General features: G+C 29.7%; 1 long non-coding RNA gene across 1 annotated transcript; it reads left to right on the top strand.

Moving 5' to 3' along the window:
* The first annotated feature begins 9,098 nt into the window (after window positions 1-9,098).
* On the top strand, window positions 9,099-11,293 carry LOC119613540. Its single transcript, XR_005232238.1, has 3 exons — window positions 9,099-9,165; window positions 10,653-10,918; window positions 10,995-11,293. It is a non-coding gene; the product is annotated as an uncharacterized LOC119613540 (long non-coding RNA).
* Window positions 11,294-13,501: the final 2,208 nt, after the last annotated feature.

Here is a 13,501-nt window from a genome sequence, read left to right as displayed (position 1 = left end):
TTTAGCTTTTCAATAATATTGGTCAGAAACATAAAATTAAACACGCAGGGTTCTGTTCATGGAAATCTGTATGAATGTTCTTCAGCTGGTACTTTTTGAGTTTTCTATAATATTGAAATATAAATTAAAAAATAAGTGTTTTTTGGTTCTTTTTTGTTTCGTTTTCGTAGAAACATAAAATATGGAGTGAATGGAAATCTATAAGAAGGGACTTTTGGTACTTTTTCGCTCTACTTTCTGATTTTTCTATATAATTGGACTTAGAGGCATAAAATTAAACACACAGGGTTCCAGTTGAATGGAAATCTGCACAAAGGGAATATTTTTTACTTTTTCGTTCTTCAGCCGGTAATTTTGGAGATTTCTAAAGTAATTATTCCCAAAAATATTAAATAAACATTAAAAGTCCTTTTTGGATTATCGATAATATTGGTCTTAGAAACATCAAATTTAGCATGCAGGGTTCTGAATGAAAGGAAATGTGTATGAAGGTACTTTGGTACTTTTTATTCTTTAACTGGTACTTTCTGAATTTTCTATAATATCTCTTTTTGAGATTTCTACAATATAATAAACAGTCCTACGTGAATTAAAACCTATATGAAAGTACTTTTTTCTCAATGGTACTCTTTAAATTTTCTTTTACATTAAATCTAGAAACAAAAAACGAAAGATCTATAAGTAAAAATCCATAAGGAACTCAATGGTACATTTTGAATTTTCTATAAAAATAATTATATGTAATGTAGTGATTAAAGTATTTTTTTGTTAAAAACATTTTGGATCTTTAATTTAAATATTATTTATTGTTATGCTGTTAAATAGAGCTTTAAAAAAAACAATTTGTTTAGACCAAAAATTTATTAAAAAATTTACCTTTTTTAGTCTATATTATCAATGAGAACGAAATTTTGTAGGTGTCAAAATACGTCCACAATTTAATTACAAAAGTTTTTAATAAAATTTTCCAAAAACGGTTCCCGAGGCAAGGTATATTTATTTGGCTCCGTACTCAAAAAAAGTGGTCTCAGTAATAAAAAACTAGCAAATATTTTTACACAAAAAATTTCAATTTCAATATACATATTTTGTTCAATAATACAGTCAAATATAGAAATCATTCACTATACAAAAATAATAATTTAGTTAGTTATATGATAGAAACAATATAATTAGTTTTTATACATATATCGTCACATAAAACGCAAAAATCCCTATTTAACATTTTTTAAATTCTACAGAAGAAGCAAAAAACTATTTAAAATGGAAAGTTTAGTTTCAACGGTAAATCTCTCAGTTATTTTGACAATTTACAATTTGTATTTACAAATGATTAGTTACGTTTTTAGCCTTTATATAAAACTGCTTTTGAAGATAGGGCCCTTTGTTTTTCGTCAATAAAATCGCTAATTTTGACCAGCGGAGTCTAAATTTGTTTTGAACATTTGGTTTGATGCAATACATCAGAAAATAAAACTGTAGATTTTGAATTTTTTTTAGTTAGGGCCGTTTTAGTTTTAGGTATGTATTTTTTACGGAGGCAATGCCACAAAGTTGCACGTAGCTCTGTCCTGTTAATCCAAAATCTCGGATGTTGATGAAAATTAATTTATTTAAATTACATTAAAAAGGTGATATGAAGTGATAACAATAAGTTTAATCAATTGTATGATATTTTGAGAATTAAAATTTGCTAAAAACCTACATATGTGAAAATTATTTACATAGGTATGTATATCCCATATTAATTAAAAAATCGTTTAAAGTGTTGTTTTCAAAATTTAATTAATGCCAAAAATTTATCGCTAACGAAGTAGCGGGCAGCAAGCTAGTTCCTTATAATTTCGATTTCGATAAAAATAAGTTTATGAATTTTTAACTTTTTGACATTTTTTTTAAACTGATTATAAGAAGTTGTTTCGGAACTAGTATACGTTTCATGGAACTAGTGTATAATGCCTTTAGGAAGGCCTCTTTACTGCCACTTTTCCCGCTGCGAACTGCTGGCTGCCATGTTACCGCCAACTGCTATTGAAAATAAATTAACTTTTGTCATCTCGTATTCATTTAATCCGGATTATCTACATGGCCTTGCTCTTGCGGAATGGGCTAAAGGACTGTTAAAGTTGCATTTTTTGCTTTAAATGTGACATATGTAGATCTTCTTGATATTCTGTAAGTAATAATCATATGTATTTTCAAAAACCTTTTATTTGGGAAAATATACTAGAGATCAGGATGCACTAAGTTATTACATCATGCTAGAGATGTTTAGTTTTATTTTAAATGATTGTGTTAAATGTAAACATTAGAGGATAAATACTTGTTGACTTCCAAAATATTCCTTGTTATTTACCTATCTTTGGGGGTATAGCGATGGCTTTTTGTTATTGTTTTGAAAACGACCGCTAAAGTTGAAAAAACAAACTGGACAAATTATTTTGCCATGAAATAATCTATAATAGAAAAAAATTGACGCCCATCGGTAGTGGCTAGTCGAAATTCGTATTCTATCAAGCAAAGGTTCCGGTACTAACCATTGTGGGCTTTATGTCGTCTATAGATCCCTTCGAGTTGTCACACTATATGAATCATTTAAATGAACCCTTCAAAGATTTATTGCGTCATAATATAAAAGAAGAAAAACAACGTTTATTTGAAGGTATTCCTTCCGATCACTTGATATTCTTGCGTCTGTATCAAGAATGGAAAAATAACTTTAGAACTGAGGAATTGGTTTTTGATTTTAATATAATTTCATTTTGAATGGCCTGTTGGAACAGGACTGCAATATCCGTACTCAATTGGTTGGATCCTTAAGATCATCACAATTAATATATAGCAAAGTTGATCTAAGTATGCATTATATAAATCTCAAATCGAATTGTTCTGTCATTAAAGCCGCCCTTGTTGGTGGGATGTAACCTAATATATGCGTATTGGATTCTAAGGTTAATCGTATTAAATCGCCCTGCAGAAGAGAAATGGTTTTACATCCAAATTCTGTTTTGCGACATAGGATTTATGTGTTCGTCGAATTCTGGTTCACCGTGGATAGTGTACGGAAAAGAAAAAAATGGTTCCAGTTGTAATGGTGTCGAATGTAATACTGTTGTGACGCCCATTACTACAGTTGATTTGTTTGCAGGTAAGTTTAGTAGACTAATAATAATATCCGAGGAAAATTTTAATTAGTTAAACAACTATGTACGTAAAATTCATAATTATTCTGACTCACCTTTAATCTGTTAAAATATTTTTGTATGTAGGTATAAAACCAGCAGCTAACTATCCATTCTCCTTCTCTCAATCTATATATAAAAGGCTTGCGTAACTGACTGATTCATCATCGCCCAGCCCAAACCGTTAAAGCTAGAATCATGAAATTTTGGTTATAAGAAGGGATTACGTTTAGGGGAAGAAATGGGTAAAAAAGGATAAAATTAGTATCCTTTATATCTCCTAAAGAAGCAAAGATATAAATAAAATTCCAAATGTATCCTCTATTATACAAAAAAATAATTGATAGGTGTCTGGTACTTTTTTACAAATCTAGACTTTATAGATCTAAAAGGGTAAAAACTGTCCCCATAAACCTTCTCTTAACCTATTTATCTTCGAAAGAAATGACCATACAAATAAAACTTTAAATTTATCCTATTCTAATTAAAGTCTATTAGAAATCCTTGCGGTACTTTTTAGAAATTCGGGTAATGTGGGGATGAAAACGGTGTCTAAAATTGATACTTTTTTAAAAAAATATTTTCTCATTAGAATTATGATATGTATAATAATACAATTTATATCACATTCGTAACTTATCAAAAAATAACAAATACAAATTTAGTACTCTTTAGAAATTTGAACATTTAAGGGGTAAAATCGTACCCATTTTCAGTACAATTTTAATTAAACATTGTTTCCTATTTATCAACATACATATATGTATATTTATATACACTGACTCAAATAAGTCTCCGTACAGTATGTAGTTAAAACCATAATTTGTAATATTTTCTAAAATATTTGTCCGATTTACAAAAAATTTTTATTTTATCATAAGTGATAATGTCCTAATAAATTTTCTAATTGCAAAAATTTTAAATAATACTCTATGTTTTTGTAAATTACTTCTTAAATGCAACACCCCTATAATCAAACTCAAAAAGTCTCCGTACAACATAATGCTTAAAACTTAAACGTGTCTTAAATTTGGTAAGCATCGTTTTAATAGGGAGTTCAAAGAAAGTCGACTTGGGATAACATATCAAAAACTATTTTTCGCTGATTGTGACCGATTTACTATCGATTTCGGTGTAACAATTCCGCCATTCCGCATAAATTGCATTTTTTGAACATTGATTTGTTATAAATTGTATATTAACAAATTTTTTTCTCCAAAATTCCTCATATGTGTTCTATGGGATTATGATCTGCACTTGAGAAGTGTAGGAAGAACTTCTTTTACGTTGTGGCGTAATCATTCACTTCAAATCTTCGATGAGCGGTTTGGGTTGTTATCATAAACGTACTGAAAATCAACTCCAATTACAAATTTTATTGCATTGGCATCCAAATGCTGTTTTAAAATATTTAATTTATTATATTTTCCTTCCACGAATATGACATTTCCGAAACATTCTGCAGACATTATACCCCCCACTATCACTCTACCACCAAGGGGTTTCACACTTGCTTTATGATTTTTTTAATTCACAAGCGGTATTTTGTTCACGCCATACAAATCATCAACTTTCTGATCCGAAAATGTTGTAATTACTTTTATCTGTCAAAACATATAGTTTTCCAGTTGTATTCCGTTTTGTTTGTGTAATTTTGGGATACTCCAAGCGTTACTTTACATTATTTACTGAAATAAACAATTTCTTAGGTGGAACACATGCCTTATATTGATTCAGATGATGAAAATTTTGTCTAGTTCGTGCATTTGCATGTACATTTTCACTTCTTGTACAACTTTTGGCTATTTCCATGACACTAATTTCTGAATCATGTCTCATATCCGTTCAAATTTTCGCTCCAACTGAAAATCAATAAATTTTCCGCGGCATCTATATTTAGACGTTTATAAATTTGCCGGCTATTTTGTACTTTTCTACAATATATTAAACAGAAGACAGTGGCATAGATACAGTTTGAGAACATTTTGCAAAAAATGTTCCTTCATTACTCATTTTAATTGTTAATTCTTTGATTTCAATAGGCTTTTTAGTACCGACATTATTCCTACACTTATTTTAAATGTAAATAAAGAAAAAATTTAATGAAAAGACTTTAAAGCAGTCCTGACAACATTATAAATTTGAATACACCTTATTTTAATGCACCGTTATATTTTAGAGCTGTATCCTTTTAATGTTTTTCTTCTGTATGGAGACTTTTTTGAGTTTGATTATAGAAATAATTTACAAAAACATAGAGTATTATTTAAAATTTTTACAATTAGAAAATTTATTAGGACATTATTACCGATGATAAAAAACGATTTTTTTGTAAATCGGACAAATATTTTAGAAAATATTACAAATTATGTTTTTAAATACATTCTGTAGGGAGACTTATTTGATTCAGTGTAATTACGGGCTCTCACTACAATTTTTGGAATACAATTTCTTTTACTTAAACATTTCCTTTTCTTAAATATGTACCAAAAAAATGGAAAAATCGGAAAACTTATTTTTATCCATACTTATTGAGCCAGTTGTGATAAATTTTGTAAAATTAATTAATTTAGTCACTCGAAATAAGATAATGGCATTTTATAACAAGGCCTATATAAGTCCAAATTCTAAAAATAGTTTAATACTTTTTGAAACATATTTTTTTGAGAAATTAAAAGCAGATTTTAGACATTTTTCATTTATATCTATGATCTAAAAATTTAAGCACTTTATATTTAAAAAGTTTTAATATTAGACCTAGAAACATAAAATTAAACATCCAGCCCTGAGTGAATGAGAATTTATAATATGAGACTTTTGGTTACTTTTTCGATCTTAATGAGAATATACAACATGGAACGATAAAGTGTTCTTCAAAAGGTACTTTTTGAATTTTCTATAATATTGAACCTAGAAACATGAAATTGAACATGAAGGGTCCACAGTGTGTGAGTATCTAAATGCGATCTTTTAGTACTTTTTCGTTCTTCAGCGAATACCTTTTATGTTTTCTATAATATAAGAGGACTTTTTGGGTACTTTGTAGTTTTTCAAAAGGTGTTTTTTTAGCTTTTCAATAATATGGGTCAGAAACATAAAATTAAACACGTAGGGTTCTGTTCATGGAAATCTGTATGAATGTTCTTCAGCTGGTACTTTTTGAGTTTTCTATAATATTGAAATATAAATTAAAAAATAAGTGTTTTTTGGTTCTTTTTTGTTTCGTTTTCTAAATCTATGGGAAGGGACTTTTGGTACTTTTTCGCTCTACTTTCTGATTTTTCCATATAATTGGACTTAGAGGCATAAACTTAAACACGCAGGGTTCCAGTTGAATGGAAATCTGCACAAAGGGAATAATTTTTACCTTTTCGTTCCTCATCCGGTAATTTTGGAGATTTCTAAAGTAGTTGTATGATAGAAACAATATAATTTGTTTTTATACATATATCGTCACATAAAACTCAAAATTTTCTATTTAACATTTTTTAAATTCTACAGGAGAAGCAAAAAACTATTTAAAATGGAAAGTTTAGTTTCAATCAGCGCGATTTGTTTTTCTTCAAAAGACATTTTTAATGGTAAATTTCTGACAATTTACAATTTGTATTTACAAATGATTAGTTACGTCTTTTAGCCTTTATATAAAACTGCTTTTGAAGATAGGGCCCTTTTGAACATTTGGCTTGATGTAATACATCAGAAAATGAAAATGTCCATTTTTAATTTTTTTAGTTAGGCCCGTTTTGGTTTTAGGTATGTATTTTTTACGGAGGCAAAGCCACAAAGTTGCACGTGGCTCTGACCCTGTTAATCCAAAATCTCGGATGGTGATGAAAATGAATTTATTTAAATTAGAGTAAAAAGGTGATATGAAGTGATAAAAATAAGTTTAATAAATTGTATGATATTTTGAGAATACAAAACTTCAGTAATTACATATGTGAAAATTATTTACATATGTATATTCCATATTAATTAAAAAATCGTTTAATGTGTTGTTTTCAAAATTTAATTAATGCCAAAAATTTATCGCTAACGAAGTAGCGGGCAGCAAGCCAATTTTAGACACCGTTTTCATCCCTTCATTACCAGAATTTCTAAAAAGTACCGAAAGGATTTCTAATAGATTTTAATTATAATAGGATAAACTTAAAGTTTTATTTGCATGGTCATTTGTTTCGAACATAAATAGGTTAAGAGAAGGTTCTATGGGGACAGTTTTTACCCTTTTAGCTCTATAAAGTCTAGATTTTTAAAAAAAGTACCAGACACCTATCAATTATTTTTTTGTATAATAGAGGATACATTTGGAATTTTATTTATATCTTTGCTTCTTTAGGAGATATAAAGGATACTAATTTTATCCTTTTTTACCCATTTCTTCCCGTAAACGTAATCCCTTCTTAGTGGATCTATACAATGCCAAAGGAACCTATAACCAAAATTTCATGATTCTAGCTTTAACGGTTTGGGCTGGGCGATGATGAATCTGTCAGTCAATCAGTCACGCAAGCCAATGGATAGTTAGCTGCTAGTTTCATACCTACATCCTGTACAAAAATATTTTAACAGATTAAAGGTGAGTCAGAATAATTATGAATTTTACGTACATAGTTGTTTAACTAATTAAAATTTTCCTCGGATATTATTATTAGTCTACTAAACTCACCTGCAAACAAATCAACTGTAGTAGTGGGCGTCACAACCATTTTTTTCTTTTCCGTACACTATCCACGGTGAACCAGAATTCAACGAACACATAACCTATGTCGCAAAACAGAATTTGGATGTAAAACCATTTCTCTTCTGCAGGGCGATTTAATACGATTAACCTTAGAATCCAATACGCATATATTAGGATACATCCCACCAACAAGGGCGGCTTTAATGACAGAACAATTCGATTTGAGATTTATATAATGCATACTAAGATCAACTTTGCTATATATTAATTGTGATGATCTTAAGGATCCAACCAATTGAGTACGGATATTGCAGTCCTGTTCCAACAGGCCATTCAAAATGAAATTATATTAAAATCAAAAACCAATTCCTCATTTCTAAAGTTATTTTTCCATTCTTGATACAGACGCAAGAATATCAAGTGATCGGAAGGAATACCTTCAAATAAACGTTGTTTTTCTTCTTTTATATTATGACGCAATAAATCTTTGAAGGGTTCATTTAAATGATTCATATAGTGTGACAACTCTAAGGGATCTATAGTCGACATAAAGCCCACAATGGTTAGTACCGGAACCAAACATTGCAACAAAGTAGCAATCACCATATTTTGACTCTTTGCTTGATAGAATACGAATTTCGACTAGCCACTACCGATGGGCGTCAACTTTTTTCTATTATGGATTATTTGATGGCAAAATAATTTGTCCAGTTTGTTTTTTCAACTTTAGCAGTCGTTTTCAAAAACATAACAAAAAGCCATCACTATACCCCCAAAGGTAGGTAAATAACAAGGAATATTTTGGAAGTCAACAAGTATTTATCCTCTAATGTTTACATTTAACACAATCATTTAAAATAAAACTAAACATCTCTACCATGATGTAATAACTTAGTGCATCCTGATCTCTAGTATATTTTCCCAAATAAAAGGTTTTTGAAAATACATATGATTATTACTTACAGAATATCAAGAAGATCTACGTATGTCACATTTAAAGCAAAAAATGCAACTTTAACAGTCCATTAGCCCATTCCGCAAGAGCAACGCCATGTAGATAATCCGGATTAAATGAATACGAGATGACAAAAGTTAATTTATGTATTTTCAATAGCAGTTGGCGGTAACATGGCAGCCAGCAGTTCGCAGCGGGAAAAATTGGCAGTAAAGAGGCCTTCCTAAAGGCATTACACACTATAATATGAGACTTTTGGTTACTTTTTCGATATTTTACTGGTATTAATTAAACGTTTAATGAGAATATACAACATGGAACGATAAAGTGTTCTTCAAAAGGTACTTTTTGAATTTTCTATAATATTGAACCTAGAAACATGAAATTGAACATGAAGGGTCCACAGTGTGTGAGTATCTAAATGCGATCTTTTAGTACTTTTTTGTTCTTCAACGAATACCTTTTATGTTTTCTTTAATATAAGAGGACTTTTTGGGTACTTTGTAGTTTTTCAAAGGGTGTTTTTTAGCTTTTCAATAATATTGGTTAGAAACATAAAATTTAACACGCAGGGTTCTGTTCATGGAAATCTGTATGAATGTTCTTCAGCTGGTACTTTTTGAGTTTTCTATAATATTGAAATATAAATTAAAAAATAAGTGTTTTTTGGTTCTTTTTTGTTTCGTTTTCGTAGAAACATAAAATATGGAGTGAATGGAAATCTATAGGAAGGGACTTTTGGTACTTTTTCGCTCTACTTTCTGATTTTTCTATATAATTGGACTTAGAGGCATAAAATTAAACACGCAGGGTTCCAGTTGAATGGAAATCTGCACAAAGGGAATAATTTTTACCTTTTCGTTCCTCATCCGTTAATTTTGGAGATTTCTAAAGTAGTTGTATGATAGAAACAATATAATTTGTTTTTATACCTATATCGTCACATAAAACGCAAAAATCCCTATTTAACATTTTTTAAATTCTACAGGAGAAGCAAAATACTATTTAAAATGGAAAGTTTAGTTTCAATCAGCGCGATTTGTTTTTCTTCAAAAGACATTTTTTAACGGTAAATTTCTCAGTTGTTTTGACAATTTACAATTTGTATTTACAAATGATTAGTTACTTCTTTTAGCCTTTATATAAAACTGCTTTTGAAGATAGGGCCCTTTTGAACATTTGGCTTGATGTAATACATCAGAAAATGAAAATGTCGATTTTGATTTTTTTTTAGTTAGACCCGTTTTAGTTTTAGGTATGTATTTTTTACGGAGGCAAAGCCACAAAGTTGTCCTGTTAATCCAAAATCTCGGATGTTGATGAAAATTAATTTATTTAAATTAGAGTAAAAAGGTGATATGAAGTGATAAAAATAAGTTTAATAAATTGTATGATATTTTGAGAATACAAAACTTCAGTAATTACATATGTGAAAATTATTTACATATGTATATTCCATATTAATTAAAAAATCGTTTAATGTGTTGTTTTCAAAATTTAATTAATGCAAAAAATTTATCGCTAACGAAGTAGCGGGCAGCAAGCCAATTTTAGACACCGTTTTCATCCCTTCATTACCCGAATTTCTAAAAAGTACCGAAAGGATTTCTAATAAACTTTAATTATAATAGGATAAATTTAAAGTTTTATTTGCATGGTCGTTTGTTTCGAACATAAATAGGTTAAGAGAAGGTTCTATGGGGACAGTTTTTACCCTTTTAGCTCTATAAAGTCTAGATTTTTAAAAAAAGTACCAGACACCTATCAATTATTTTTTTGTATAATAAAGGATACATTTGGAATTTTATTTATATCTTTGCTTTTTTAGGAGATATAAAGGATACTAATTTTATCCTTTTTTACCCATTTCTTCCCCTAAACGTAATCCCTTCTTAGTGGATCTATACAATGCCAAAGGAACCTATAACCAAAATTTCATGATTCTAGCTTTAACGGTTTGGGCTGGGCGATGATGAATCAGTCAGTCAATCAGTCACGCAAGCCTTTTATATATAGATTGAGAGAAGGAGAATGGATAGTTAGCTGCTGGTTTCATACCTACATCCTGTACAAAAATATTTTAACAGATTAAAGGTGAGTCAGAATAATTATGAATTTTACGTACATAGTTGTTTAACTAATTAAAATTTTCCTCGGATATTATTATTAGTCTACTAAACTCACCTGCAAACAAATCAACTGTAGTAGTGGGCGTCACAACAGTATTACATTCGACACCATTACAACTGGAACCATTTTTTTCTTTTCCGTACACTATCCACGGTGAACCAGAATTCAACGAACACATAACCTATGTCGCAAAACAGAATTTGGATGTAAAACCATTTCTCTTCTGCAGGGCGATTTAATACGATTAACCTTAGAATCCAATACGCATATATTAGGATACATCCCACCAACAAGGGCGGCTTTAATGACAGAACAATTCGATTTGAGATTTATATAATGCATACTGAGATCAATTTTTCTATATATTAATTGTGATGATCTTAAGGATCCAACCAATTGATGATTGAATTCAAAATGAAATTATATTAAAATCAAAAACCAATTCCTCATTTCTAAAGTTATTTTTCCATTCTTGATACAGACGCAAGAATATCAAGTGATCGGAAGGAATACCTTCAAATAAACGTTGTTTTTCTTCTTTTATATTATGACGCAATAAATCATTGAAGGGTTCATTTACATGATTCATATAGTGTGACAACTCTGAGGGATCTATAGTCGACATAAAGCCCACAATGGTTAGTACCGGAACCAAACATAGCAACAAAGTAGCAATCAACATATTTTGGCTCTTTGCTTGATAGAATACGAATATCGACTAGCCACTACCGATGGGCGTCAACTTTTTTCTATTATGGATTATTTCATGGCAGAATAATTTGTCCAGTTGGTTTTTTCAACTTTAGCAGTCGTTTTCAAAACAATAACAAAAAGCCATCACTATACCCCCAAAGGTTGGTAAATAACAAGGAATATTTTGGAAGTCAACAAGTATTTATCCTCTAATGTTTACATTTAACACAATCATTTAAAATAAAACTAAACATCTCTAGCATGATGTAATAACTTAGTGCATCCTGATTTCTAGTATATTTTCCCAAATAAAAGGTTTTTGAAAATACATATGATTATTACTTACAGAATATCAAGAAGATCTACATATGTCACATTTAAAGCAAAAAACTTTAACAGTCCATTAGCCCATTCCGCAAGAGCAACGCCATGTAGATAATCCGGATTAAATGAATACGAGATGACAAAAGTTAATTTATTTTCAATAGCAGTTGGCGGTAACATGGCAGCCAGCAGTTCGCAGCGGGAAAAAGTGGCATTATACACTATAATATGAGACTTTTGGTTACTTTTTCGATCTTTTACTGGTATTAATTAAACGTTTAATGAGAATATACAACATGGAACGATAAAGTGTTCTTCAAAAGGTACTTTTTGAATTTTCTATAATATTGAACCTAGAAACATGAAATTGAACATGAAGGGTCCACAGTGTGTGAGTATCTAAATGTGATCTTTTAGTACTTTTTCGTTCTTCAACGAATACCTTTTATGTTTTCTTTAATATAAGAGGACTTTTTGGGTACTTTGTAGTTTTTCAAAGGGTGCTTTTTAGCTTTTCAATAATATTGGTCAGAAACATAAAATTAAACACGCAGGGTTCTGTTCATTGTGACGGCTAGACAACAATATTTATTTATTTGACCGTAATTTGGTTTAAATAATTTATTTTTGACAATAGTTTCTACCAATTTTATGTTCACATTATTATGAAAAAAAAGAAGAAAAAACGGAAAAACAAAATATAAATATATGCTCATATCTTAACAAATACAAAATATGTAAATAATTATTAAATATCGGTTAAGATATGAATAAAATATTTTAATACATGTAAAATAATCTTGGCGTAAACACCATATTTAAGATCATTGTATATTTAAAAGCTATTCCTAATTTTTTTATGTATAATTATTGTTAGATATTTGTAACTTCTATTATTAATTATTCAGTTTTATTGTAAAGTATAATTATTCAATTATGATTTTTCTGATTATTCTGTATTTTTGGGAGTAAAACTAAATTGTTAGTATTTTAAAAACTTGATTTATAAATAAATGTAATGAACTTTGTATAAAAATTCTTTGAAGATGTGGTAAACAATATTCAAATAGGTTGATATGTAGCAGGATTGAAGAAAACTAATAGTCCAATATTTTATTAGGGACATTATTTAATTTTTTTTTGAATTTTTTTTAACAGGCAAGAATGATGTCACGGATGACTGATATCAGTCATAGTGGGAGGGTAGCCTGTACAGGAACTTTCCATCTAATCCTGGAGACTTAAGTCCACTGAAGTAAAGTGTGTCATCTTTGTCCGATCGTCCAAAGTCAGTCCGCTAAATACACCAGGTGATACGAACAAGAATACTTTTTTTTTAATTTATATGGCACGAATTTGTTAATTGTGAAAACCTGCGGAAAAACAACCCCCCCAATCCGGCGAGCTACAGCCGCGGCGAAGACCAGTGTGCCATATCCTCTCAACCACAAGGAGGTTTATCACAATTGGCGCCCAACGCAAAGCATTAAAAAAAAATGCATATACCCAGTACGAGGTTCCTTTCAATGA

Source organism: Lucilia sericata, unplaced genomic scaffold, assembly GCF_015586225.1.
Source record: "Lucilia sericata isolate MDLA Ls3-8-SP2 unplaced genomic scaffold, ASM1558622v1 Contig002173F_arrow, whole genome shotgun sequence".
In the NCBI taxonomy this organism is placed as follows: domain Eukaryota; kingdom Metazoa; phylum Arthropoda; class Insecta; order Diptera; family Calliphoridae; genus Lucilia; species Lucilia sericata.
The sequence above is the reverse complement of the archived record's forward strand: the minus strand, read 5'-3'. Positions and strand labels throughout refer to the sequence as shown.